Source organism: Nelumbo lutea, chromosome 7 (assembly GCF_056320005.1).
Source record: "Nelumbo lutea isolate HS-2025 chromosome 7, American lotus-T2T, whole genome shotgun sequence".
NCBI classification, from domain to species: domain Eukaryota; kingdom Viridiplantae; phylum Streptophyta; class Magnoliopsida; order Proteales; family Nelumbonaceae; genus Nelumbo; species Nelumbo lutea.
Window position 1 is genome coordinate 45,704,788 of NC_142690.1, and position 10,753 is coordinate 45,715,540.

General features: G+C 38.6%; 1 non-coding gene across 1 annotated transcript; it reads left to right on the forward strand.

Annotated features, from left to right (window-relative positions):
* The first annotated feature begins 6,127 nt into the window (after window positions 1-6,127).
* Window positions 6,128-6,234, forward strand: LOC148846244 (small nucleolar RNA R71). The gene has a single exon (XR_016102649.1). It is a non-coding gene; the product is annotated as a small nucleolar RNA R71 (small nucleolar RNA).
* The last annotated feature ends 4,519 nt before the right edge of the window (window positions 6,235-10,753 follow it).

Below are 10,753 nucleotides of genomic sequence, written 5' to 3' on the forward strand. Positions count from 1 at the left end.
CCCTAGCTCCCTTTAGGCTGCTATTTGGGCTGCAACTTAGCTTGTTTTTGAGCACATGTAGGCTGTACTCTAGGCTATTCTTTGGGCCGAAACTGGGCTAGGCCAAAATTTCCTTCTTGCTAGGCTTCTTCCCTTGAGTTTTCCAAAGAGTTAGCTTGCACTATTTGGCCAAATGAAAACTCCCCTGCTCTCAAGGCTGGGCTGGGATGAACTTGATAAATTTTGGGCTTTCTTTTCTTGCTTTTGCCTTCTTTTTCTCGAATTGGCTGCCCCTGAAATCTTTATTGCAATTAAGCTGAAAATAGGGAAAATTTTAATTAAATTGACATAAAATTTCATGCAGAGACCTCATAAAATATAGATAAATTGTAGATTCATCAAATACCCCCACGCTTAAGCTTTTGCTTGTTCTCAAGCAAAGACATCAGCCATAAACTAAACATCCCCCGCTTCTGTTCTTACTATTTACCTAGTGAAATTTTTAAGATAGAAATGCATTGAGTAGTCGGGGAACTGTTGTAAATGCTCAACTCTTATTCTTGTAAATTACTATTTAACATATATAAGATCCAAGGAAAGGGGAATACGCATTTCATCAAAGTCCAGCCTTCACTCCCAATCAATATATAATTCAGCTCCTTAATTGTCAAATTTAATAATCAAATTATACTAAGTTTCACATCTGCAACTTTATCTTAAGGAGAGTTCAACTTAGTATGCCCACTTGGACCTCAACTGTCACCATCATTACTTATTTCTAGGCATGAGTGCATTTTATGCTCCATCTAACCTTTTTTTTTTCGGTGTGAGTGCATTTTATGCTCCATCTCACACTGGTCACATGCTTGAGGTAGATAAAAAAGACTCATGTTTTGAGTTGCTAGTTTTACTATTCAACTCAAAATAGCAGAGTCAATTTGGGTTGAATCTCATGTATCAGTAATTCAGATGTGCACTAGCTTCCTTGACCATTAACAATGAAATCAAGTGCTTTCATACACATGAAGGTAGTTAGGGTTAGTCATGTTGAAAGGCATATTCAGCTCCCATTTTCTCCTGCATATATCAAACTAGGTTATTCACAAGAATAAAAACTTAACAAGTACATCAGTCTCCCTCAATTCATTGTATTCCATCTTAAAAAGTACCTAATAAATAGCAATGAACTTGGGGGGTTCCAGTTTACTTGGATATGTCATTGCCTGCAAATGTGTGTTGGGGTGAATGAGGTGCATGGCTTCAGCCCCCAAATTCTAGTTCTCAGGCTCACTCTCCCACACTTAAGATGAACATTGTCCTCAATGTTCGTAGTGTTAGGGAATCAAACTTTCTAGAGCAAACTGAAGAAAAGAAAAGGATGAACAGTGTCCTTAAAGAATTGGAATTTTGAGAAGATCTTTATTTTGCTAACTAATATTCTAAAAGGATAAATGACAAAGAGATGCCTTAACCTGTTCATGATCAAGCAAAGAAGATTATTGGTTATCAAGATAAACAGTGGATGGAGGGGGTACAGTACCACCCATTAAATATGGTTTCAGGCGCTGATCATTTACTTTAAATGTGCCCTAAACCGGGTGGGTGATTTCTATAGCCCCATGGGGAAAAACCTGTGAAATGGTAAAGGGTCCAGACCACCTAGATCTTAGCTTACCTGGAAACAAGTGGAGACAGGAATTATATAACAATACCTGTTGGCCTACATAAAAGTCCCATCTCAACAAGTTCTTATCATGCCAGTTTTTGGTTCTTTCTTTATAAACTTTGGCATTCTCATAGGCAGCAAGTCTGAATTCATCCAATTCATTCAATTGCAACCGCCTTTTAGCCCTTGTGGCCTGAATGTCAAAATTTAAGAATTTAAGAGCCCAATAGGCCTTGTGTTCTAATTCAACTGGTAAATGGCATGCTTTACCAAAGACCAATCTATAGGGGGACATGCCAATGAGTGTCTTAAATGCAGTTCTGTATGCCCACAACGCATCATCTAATTTGATGGATCAATCTTTTCTGGCAGATGCTACGGTCTTTTTTAGAATTCTTTTGAGTTCCCTGTTAGCCAACTCCACTTGACCTCTAGTTTGAGGGTGATAAGGGGTAGCTAATTTATGTGTAATTCCTTATTTCTGCATTAACCTCTCAAATTGGCTATTGCAGAAGTGAGTTCCCCTATCACTAATTATAGCTTGCGGAGTGCCAAATCGGGAGAATAGCTTCTTTAGGAAGTGTACCACCCTCCTTGAGTCATTTTTGGGTAAAGCCATTGCTTCTACCCATTTGGACACATAGTCAACTGCAACGAGGATGTACTTATTACCAAAAGAATTCGAGAAAGGTCCCATGAAATCTATACCTCAAACATCAAAGATTTCTCAGATCAAAATATTGGAAAAGGGCATTTCATTCCGTCGGAAAATTTTTCCCAATCTTTGGCATTTGCCACATGTGGACATGTACCTATGGGCATCTTTGAAAAGTGTGGACCAATAAAAACCTGATTGCAAAACCTTGGCTGTTGTGCGACTAGTTCCAAAATGACCTCCTGTTTCTTTATCATGGAAAAAATGGAGTACCGACTCCATCTCCTCCTCGGGGACACATCTCCTTATGATCTAATCTACACACAATTGATACAAAAAGGGTTCCTCCCACAGATAGTATTTTACATCAGAAAGGAATTTCTTTTTCTGTTGATATGAATGGTTAGGAGGAAGGACTTGTGCAGCTAGATAATTAGCAAAATCAGCATACCAAGGAGATGAGTATTCTTGTATTGAGTACAGCTGTTCATCCGAAAATTCTTCTTGAATGTTTCTGGTTATTTTCTCTTTTGAGCTTACCTTGTCCAACCGGGAGAGATGGTCAACAGCCAGGTTTGTAGCACCCTTCATGTCTCTAATCTTAATGTCAAACTCTTGCAACAAAAGGATGCACCAGATCAGTCTTGGTTTTGAGTTTTTCTTGGTAAGCAAGTGCCTTATTGCCGAGTGACTTGTGTAGACAACAACCTTGGACAATATCAGATATGAATGAAACTTGTCAAGTACAAAAATTACTGCTAGCAGCTCTTTTTCTGTAGTGGTGTAATTGAGTTGGGGTCCATTCAAGGTTCTGCTAGCATAGTAAATTGGCTGAAAATGTTTGTTCATTCTTTGTCCTAAAATAACTTCTATAGCAGAATCACTTGCATCACACATTAATTCAAATGGGAGGGTCCAATCGGGTGCTACCATGATAGGTTCATGGATCAATTTGTCTTTCAAGATGTTGAAAGCATGAACACATTCGATTGAAAATTCAAAATTCACTTCTTTCTGAAGCAAGGTAGATAATGGCTTGGCAATTTTTGAGAAATCCTTAATATTCCTCCTATAGAATCTGACATGTCCTAAGAAACTTCTCAAAGAACGAACAGATGTTGGGGGTGGCAATTTTTCAATTTCTTCCACCTTGGCCTTGTCGACTTTTATACCTCTTTGAGAGATCTTGTGGCCAAGAACTATGCCTTTTTGCAACATAAAATGACATTTCTCCCAATTCAACACAAGATGTGTTTCTTCACATCTAGTAAGTACTTGCTCCAGATTAGTTAAACATGCATAAAACGAAGAATGGAAAACTGAAAAATCATCCATAAAGATCTCAATAAAATTTTCAACCATATCAGAAAATATAAACATCATACATCGCTGAAAGGTTGCTAGGGCATTGCATAACCCAAAGGGCATCCTTCGGTATGCAAATGTACCATATGGACAAGTAAAAGTGGTCTTTTCTTTATCTTCTGGTGCAATTGGTATCTGGTTGTACCCTGAATATCCATTCAAGAAACAATAATACTCATGCCCAGCTGGCCTCTCTAACATTTGGTCCTTAAATGGGAGAGGGAAATGGTCATTCCGGGTGGCTTCATTTAATTTTCTATAGTCAATACACACACATCATCTAGTGAAGGTTCTAGTAAGGATGAGTTCATTTTTCTCATTTGGAACAACAGTCATACCCCCCTTTTTTGGGCACAACTTGCACAGGGCTTACCCAAGAACTATCAGAAATAGGATAAATGATCCTGGCATCTAGCAGCTTAATTATTTCAGCCTTTACCACTTCTTTCATGTTGGGGTCCAGGCGCCTTTGGGGCTGAACAGAAGGCTTGCTATCCTCTTCCATCAAATTTCTGTGAGTACAGATTGATGGATTAATGCCTTTGATATCCTCTATCTTCCAAGCTATAGCATTTTTGTGTTCTCGCAGCACTCTTAATAACTTTTCTTTTTGTAAGGGATTTAGTGCTGTGGAATTTATTATGGGGAGATCTAATGGTTCCTCAAGGAAAGCATACTCTAAATGGGAAGGTAATTGCTTCAATTCAAGGGTGGGGAGTTCTTGGGATGATGGCTTACCTGATGGTCCAAGCAATTTGCCTAAGTTCTCTAACTTGAGAAACCCCTTTCCCTTGAATTGAGGCTTATTATTTAGGTATGCTATCATGAGGTTTAATTCTTCATTTTCTCCTTTTTCCAGGTCTCCCTGCTGGAGGCAGAGTTCAAGAGGATCAACTAATCTACTTACCTGGAAGCATTCATCAATTGTCAATTCAATGGCATCAATCATAAAACAAGAATCATCACTAGAGGGTGCATGTTTCATAGCATCAGACATTTTTAAAATAACCTCCTCATCTTGTATCCTAAGGCTGAGTTGTCCTTGTTGAACATCAATCATTGCTTTCTCGGTAGTCAGGAAAGTTCTCCCTAAGATCAGTGGGACTTCTACATATTCTTGCATGTCTAACACAATGAAATCAACTGGAAAAATGAATTTGTCAACCTTAACTAAAACATCTTCTATTATCCCCCTAGGATGTCTAATGGATCTATCAGCCAATTGTAATGCCACTCTAGTGGGTTGGGGTTCATTCAATCCTAGTTTCTTGAAGATAGAATATGGCATTAAATTGATGCTAGCTCCTAGGTCACATAAAGCTTTTTCAATTTTGAGACTGCCTATAGTACAAGGAATAGTGAAACTCCCTAGATCCTTAAATTTCTGAGGCAGCTTGTTCAAAAGGATAGCAGAACATTCCTCATTTAAAGCAACTGTAGCCACATCTCCCATTTTCCTTTTGTTTGCCAATAATTCTTTCAAAAACCTTGCATAGTGTGGCATCTGGGCTAAAGCATCAGCAAAAGGGATATTAATGTGTAAACTTTTAAAAATTTCAAGAAACTTACCAAATTCCTTCTCCAATTTCTATTGCTTCAGCCTGTTAGGGAATGTAACTTGTGGCTGCTGGTGCATCCCTTGTTGTGCTTCTGGTTGTTCCTACTTTTGTTGTTCAGTCCCAAGACTTGTTTCTGCCTTGGGTTCAGCCCAATTCTTCTTTTTTACCTCAGGCAACTCTTTTCCAATTCTTAAGGTAATAGATTGCACCTGCTCTTGCGAATTCACTTCAATGTTGCTTGGAAGAGTTCCTGGCATTCTAGAAGAGATTAATTGTGCCAATTGCCCCACTTGGTTTTCTAGATTTTTGATTGAGGCTTTCTGGTTCTGGAACCTGGTTTCTGCACTTGTTATAAATTTTGTCATTAGATCCTCCAAATTGGACTTTGGTTCGGGCTGATGATAAGTCTGGTGGAAAGGCTTTGAAGTATGCTAACTTGGCCAAGGCTGATTTGAATGTCCCCTCCATCCTGGGTGAAAGGTATGGCAACCTTTGTAACCCTGCTGTCTTGACAAATTACTGACATAGTCGACTTGTTTAGTAGATGGCCTAAACTGATTGCCAACTTGGCAGTCAGTGCGGATGTGGCCTCCCCGACACAATTCACAAGTAAGAGGCTGCACATGCATGGCAGCTATCTGTATTTCATCAATTTTCTTATTGAGTGCTCCTATTTGTGTAGATAGTGTTGTGTAAGTATCAACATTATGCAGGCATTGCTACTTCCTAGTTTGAGTCCTTTCAGAATGCCATTAATAGTTGTTGGCTGCCATTTCCTCAATAAGTGCATGGGCAACCTCAGGAGTTTTATTATTTATGGACACTCCGGCTGCAGCATCTAATATGGTCTTATTTGAGTCGGTAAGACCATTATAGAAAGTCTGCACTTGTAGCCATATGGGAAGGCCATGATGAGGAACTCTCCTCAACAGCTCCTTGTATCGTTCCCATGACTAGTATAAAGATTCCCCATCTTGCTGAAAAAAAGTAGTGATGTCATTCCTCATTTTATCTGTTTTAGAAGGGGAAAAATATTTAGAGAGAAAATGGCTGGCCATTTCATCCCACGTAGCTATTGATCCTACTGGTAATGAATTCAGCCATGCTTTGGCTTTATCCTTCAAAGAAAATGGCAATAACCACAGCCGAATGGCATCATCACTTACCCCATTGTATTTGAAGGTGTCACATATTTCTAAAAAGTTAGAAATGTGTGCATTGGGATCTTTGTGGGCCAAACCACAGAATTGCTCCATGTTTTGAATCATTTGAATGATGGTCAGCTTGATCTCAAAGTTGTTAGCAGCAATATTGGGCCTGATAATGCTGGAGGTAGCTCCAGTGAGTGTGGGTTTGGCATAATCCATCATAGTCCTCTGCTCAGCCATTTCTTGAACTTCTTGAGCTTCTTACTGGATTTGTCTGTCTGCTCTTAGATGGACACGGAGGGTTCTTTCAATCTCTGGGTCATAGAGGATTTCCTCCAGCTCGACTCTGCTTGTCAAAAACTGTGAAAGTCAAGGCAGTAAAAAAGATAATACAGAAGAATATAAATAACTAACCTTATTAAAACTGAAAATGTATACTGAATTATTGGAATACAAAAACCTACATCCTAAAATAAATAAATGCAGCTAACTAAAAGCAGATCTGAACCAACATCTTATTCAATATACAGAATTCAGTAGCAACTTACAAATTCTTAATCAGCTAAAAATTTTTCTTAGTAAACAGGTCTGAAACCAGTAACCACTGAGAATAGAACAACAGTTTACAAATTTCTTCTCATTATACAGATCTGATTTCATTGCTGAAATCAGCAATGAGATTGAATTACATAGATCTGAACTGCTGAGATCTGAAATCCCAGCAGCTACTGAGAATAACAATATATAAATCTAAAATCAGTTCTGATATCTTAGCAACTACTGAGAACAGCCATATACAGAACAACTGTGTCTGCTACTGAGATCAGATCTGAATTCAGTAGCCACTGAGAGTAGTACAGCTGTGTTCAGGTCTGATTTCCATATTGAAAGGCTACTAAATATCAGATCAGACCCCACTATTTTTATGAGTTATGCATCACCAAACACCAGCTAAAGTGGCCATACTAAAATTGAGCAATTCAGCAAGATAACCCACTGATATTAGCAGTGAAGCATGCTGTATACAGATCTGTACAAAACCAAAATCAATCAATTGTAAAAAAGACATTTAGTGTGCTCAGTTCTGATATGAGAGTCCAGAAGAAAGAGCTAGTGTAGACATATCTGAATCTATGGCTATACTATGCCTGGAGCAAAGTTTCACATCTGTATATACCACAAATACAGAAACTCAGAATTGAAAGTTATAGCAGCAAGTTATATAGATATGATTCGGTATGTGTTCAGATCTGATTGCAGAAGTGATAGGTAAGGTAATCAGATCTGAACCACATTATTTTTATAAGATACGTAGACCAAAAAGAGCAGAAGCTATAGCAATAATGAGTTCAGATTTGATCTTTGATTTCAGAACTAACAAGGAAAGTAATCAGATCTGAACTGCACTCTTTTGAGTAGCAGCTACTCAATCTGAAATCAGTGGTAATTGCAAGGTTTTACAGCAGCTGAAATTACAACAGCTACTTGATGCTAGGTCAGGGCTGATATGAGAATTCAGCAAAGTTTATTGGTGTATACAGATCTGAGATCAGTATATCAGGTCTGAAATCAAGCAATACCACCGATCTTAGGTCTATACAATAGTTGTTCTAGCTTGCTTCTCATCAGCCCTGATGTATCTTCGAATGGGGGTGAGTTACAGATCTGAAATCAGACTTGTACACACACCATTTCAGATCTGAATTTCAGATCTGAAGATCAGATTTGAAAGCAGACATACCATTTTTTTTTCTTTTTTCTTTTAAGATGGAAGAAAACTAAAAGAAAATAAAGTAAACTAACCAAAATCTTTTTATGTGAGTGCAGATCTGATTGTTGAATTCAAGAAACAACAAGTAAAGCAATCAGATCTGTACTCTTTTGAGATAATGAAGCTAAAAAAAAAAGAGTGATCATATCTACATAAACTCAACTAAAACTGAAATTAAAGATGGAGCAATCAAGTATTAAGAGAGGAAACCAGCTCCATTAATGAAGCCATTGCATTCAAAACTGAAATTTAAAATGTAGAATTGAAAACCAGCAATGAATGCAAAGCTACAAATCAAATTAAGAATGACCAATGGTTCCTAATATTGCTACAATAAATCCCCGGCAACGGCACCAAAAACGTGATGTGTGGCTCATTGTGACACTAACAAGTGCACTAGCCGCTCAAGTAATAGAGTAGTGAGTAGAGTATCATTCCCACGAGGACTTATGTAGCAACTACTAGTAATAAATTAGTCTACTGTTATCTGATCAGCCGAAATGTAAAACTAAAGAAAATCTGAAATTCTAACTACAAAGTTATTTCTAACACATTGGACCAAACACATTGTATGCAAGTGAGGAGACAAGCTAAAGATGCATAGAAAAATAAATTCAGCAACTAGTTTTCTAGGCAATTTGAGTAGAATAGGATTCAGCCTTGGTTTGGTGAAATCCCAAAGCAATGAACAACCTCTCTCAAGCGCATGTTCAATCTATGCATGAGTGATGATCCTTATATCTCTATCAAGGATCTAATCACCATGCATGTATTCAGATCTAGCAATTCTAGGGCTTCATTTCAGCTGGATGATCATCAACTCAGCTAAATGAATACCAACCGAATTGTGCAAGTTATCACTAACATTGCACTCAATTCAGCACTTCATTGGCAGATCTGAAATCTTAGAGTCTTTCTCAAGCACTCTAGGAATTCCACGAAAGAGGAACAATTCGGCCAGACTGAATTAAAACTACCTGAATTCTTTCTCAAGTAATTCAGGTATTACAAATTCATGATCTGAAATTTCAGATCTGAGATTTCAGAATAGCAGTTTGGCCAACAACCCACAATTGATATTCCAAACAAGAAACTTCAAGATTGAATCTACTTTACTTGAATGAACTTAGAAAACAAAATACAGAATTGAATTTGCATAATACATGCTTTGGTTACAGCAAGAAAGGAAAAAATTTGATGGAGAAATTACATAAATCTTAGCTGAATTCGATTACCAATTTGTGCAGAAATCAAGTGATGATGAAACCTTGATCTCCAGTTGCTTTCTCCCCCTTCGAATTCAGCTTCTTCTTCTCTTGAAGCTGCTTGTTCCTAAAGGGATAGGAAATCCATCATATGGATGCCCAAGATTGCGGAATAAAGGGGGGGCGAATTTCAAAAATTTTTCTTTCCCTTCAACTGGGAATCGAATTCCCTATTTAGAAAATCATATTTTTAAGGATCATTCTTGAACCATAAACTGAACCAGATCTTAACCAAAAGGAGGAGAGAGAGATAATACCTGATACAGAGAAATAATATCTCTCAACGGAGGTGTTCACGCCCAAGGTAGAAACCAAAATCTGCTCCCACTGAAGATGGCGCAGTGCAGGGTGGAGCAGAATCAACAGTGTCCTTCCTAAGAACTTGATTCTTCCCAAGAATCACCTGGGTGGCTAGTGAATACAACTCCTACCAATCTTTTCTCCAAAAGATTAGAATCAAGATCTGATCTTGATTTCTCCCAAGCAATGGAGATCGAACTACTATAGGCGGCGGCTGCAGGAAGGAGGCGGCTAGAGAGTATTTGCAGGGTGCAAAATTCTCTCTTCTGTGATTTCAGCTCTAAAGACAAGACTGTTGCTGGTGAGGATCTCACTGATTGGTATATCAAAGACAGCCCAATCTGACACCTAGTGCAGTATCATAATCGAGTCTAGGGGTCGGGTGTAACTTTCCAGCTTTGCCCATCAATCTCCAAGGTCCAGGGCAATACTGGAAATCTGGTCCAGTTCAAAGATTCAAATAATCCCACACTGTATGTGCCTAGGGTCTCACCCCGGTAGCTGAGACAAGCCACCACAACCAACTTGGTGGCACCACAGTGTCAGCCTTGTCAGGATAGGTCTCCCCAGACTGACCCACTGGCTGTGAACATTCTAAACTAATACGAGTCTCATTAAGTGTCCAGTTTAAGGGTATTACACAGAAACATACCAAGGGAACATGAATCAAATATGCACTTTTATTCATTTACAATAAACTCATAAAGTACATCATTTTTTATTGAAGCTAAGGGCATACAAAACTGTCTAACAGCTCCCACTTGCACTTAGGTCCAATCAGGTACTAGCCGGAGTCCCATACTTTCCACGTGTTTCATAAACACTTTCTGTGTCAGTGGCTTAGTCAATGGGTCTACCACATTCTCCGCTGATGCTACCTCTTACTATCGTCCTCCCGTAGGTCCAGTGTTGTCATACAACAATGGAATGGGTGATGTGCTGAATTCCAAATTCAGGAATGAACATCTTCATTCAAAAGGCAGCCTCACTTATGGCAATGTGTTTGGCTTGGGTTGTGGACTATTAATTTGCTAATCAGGACCCC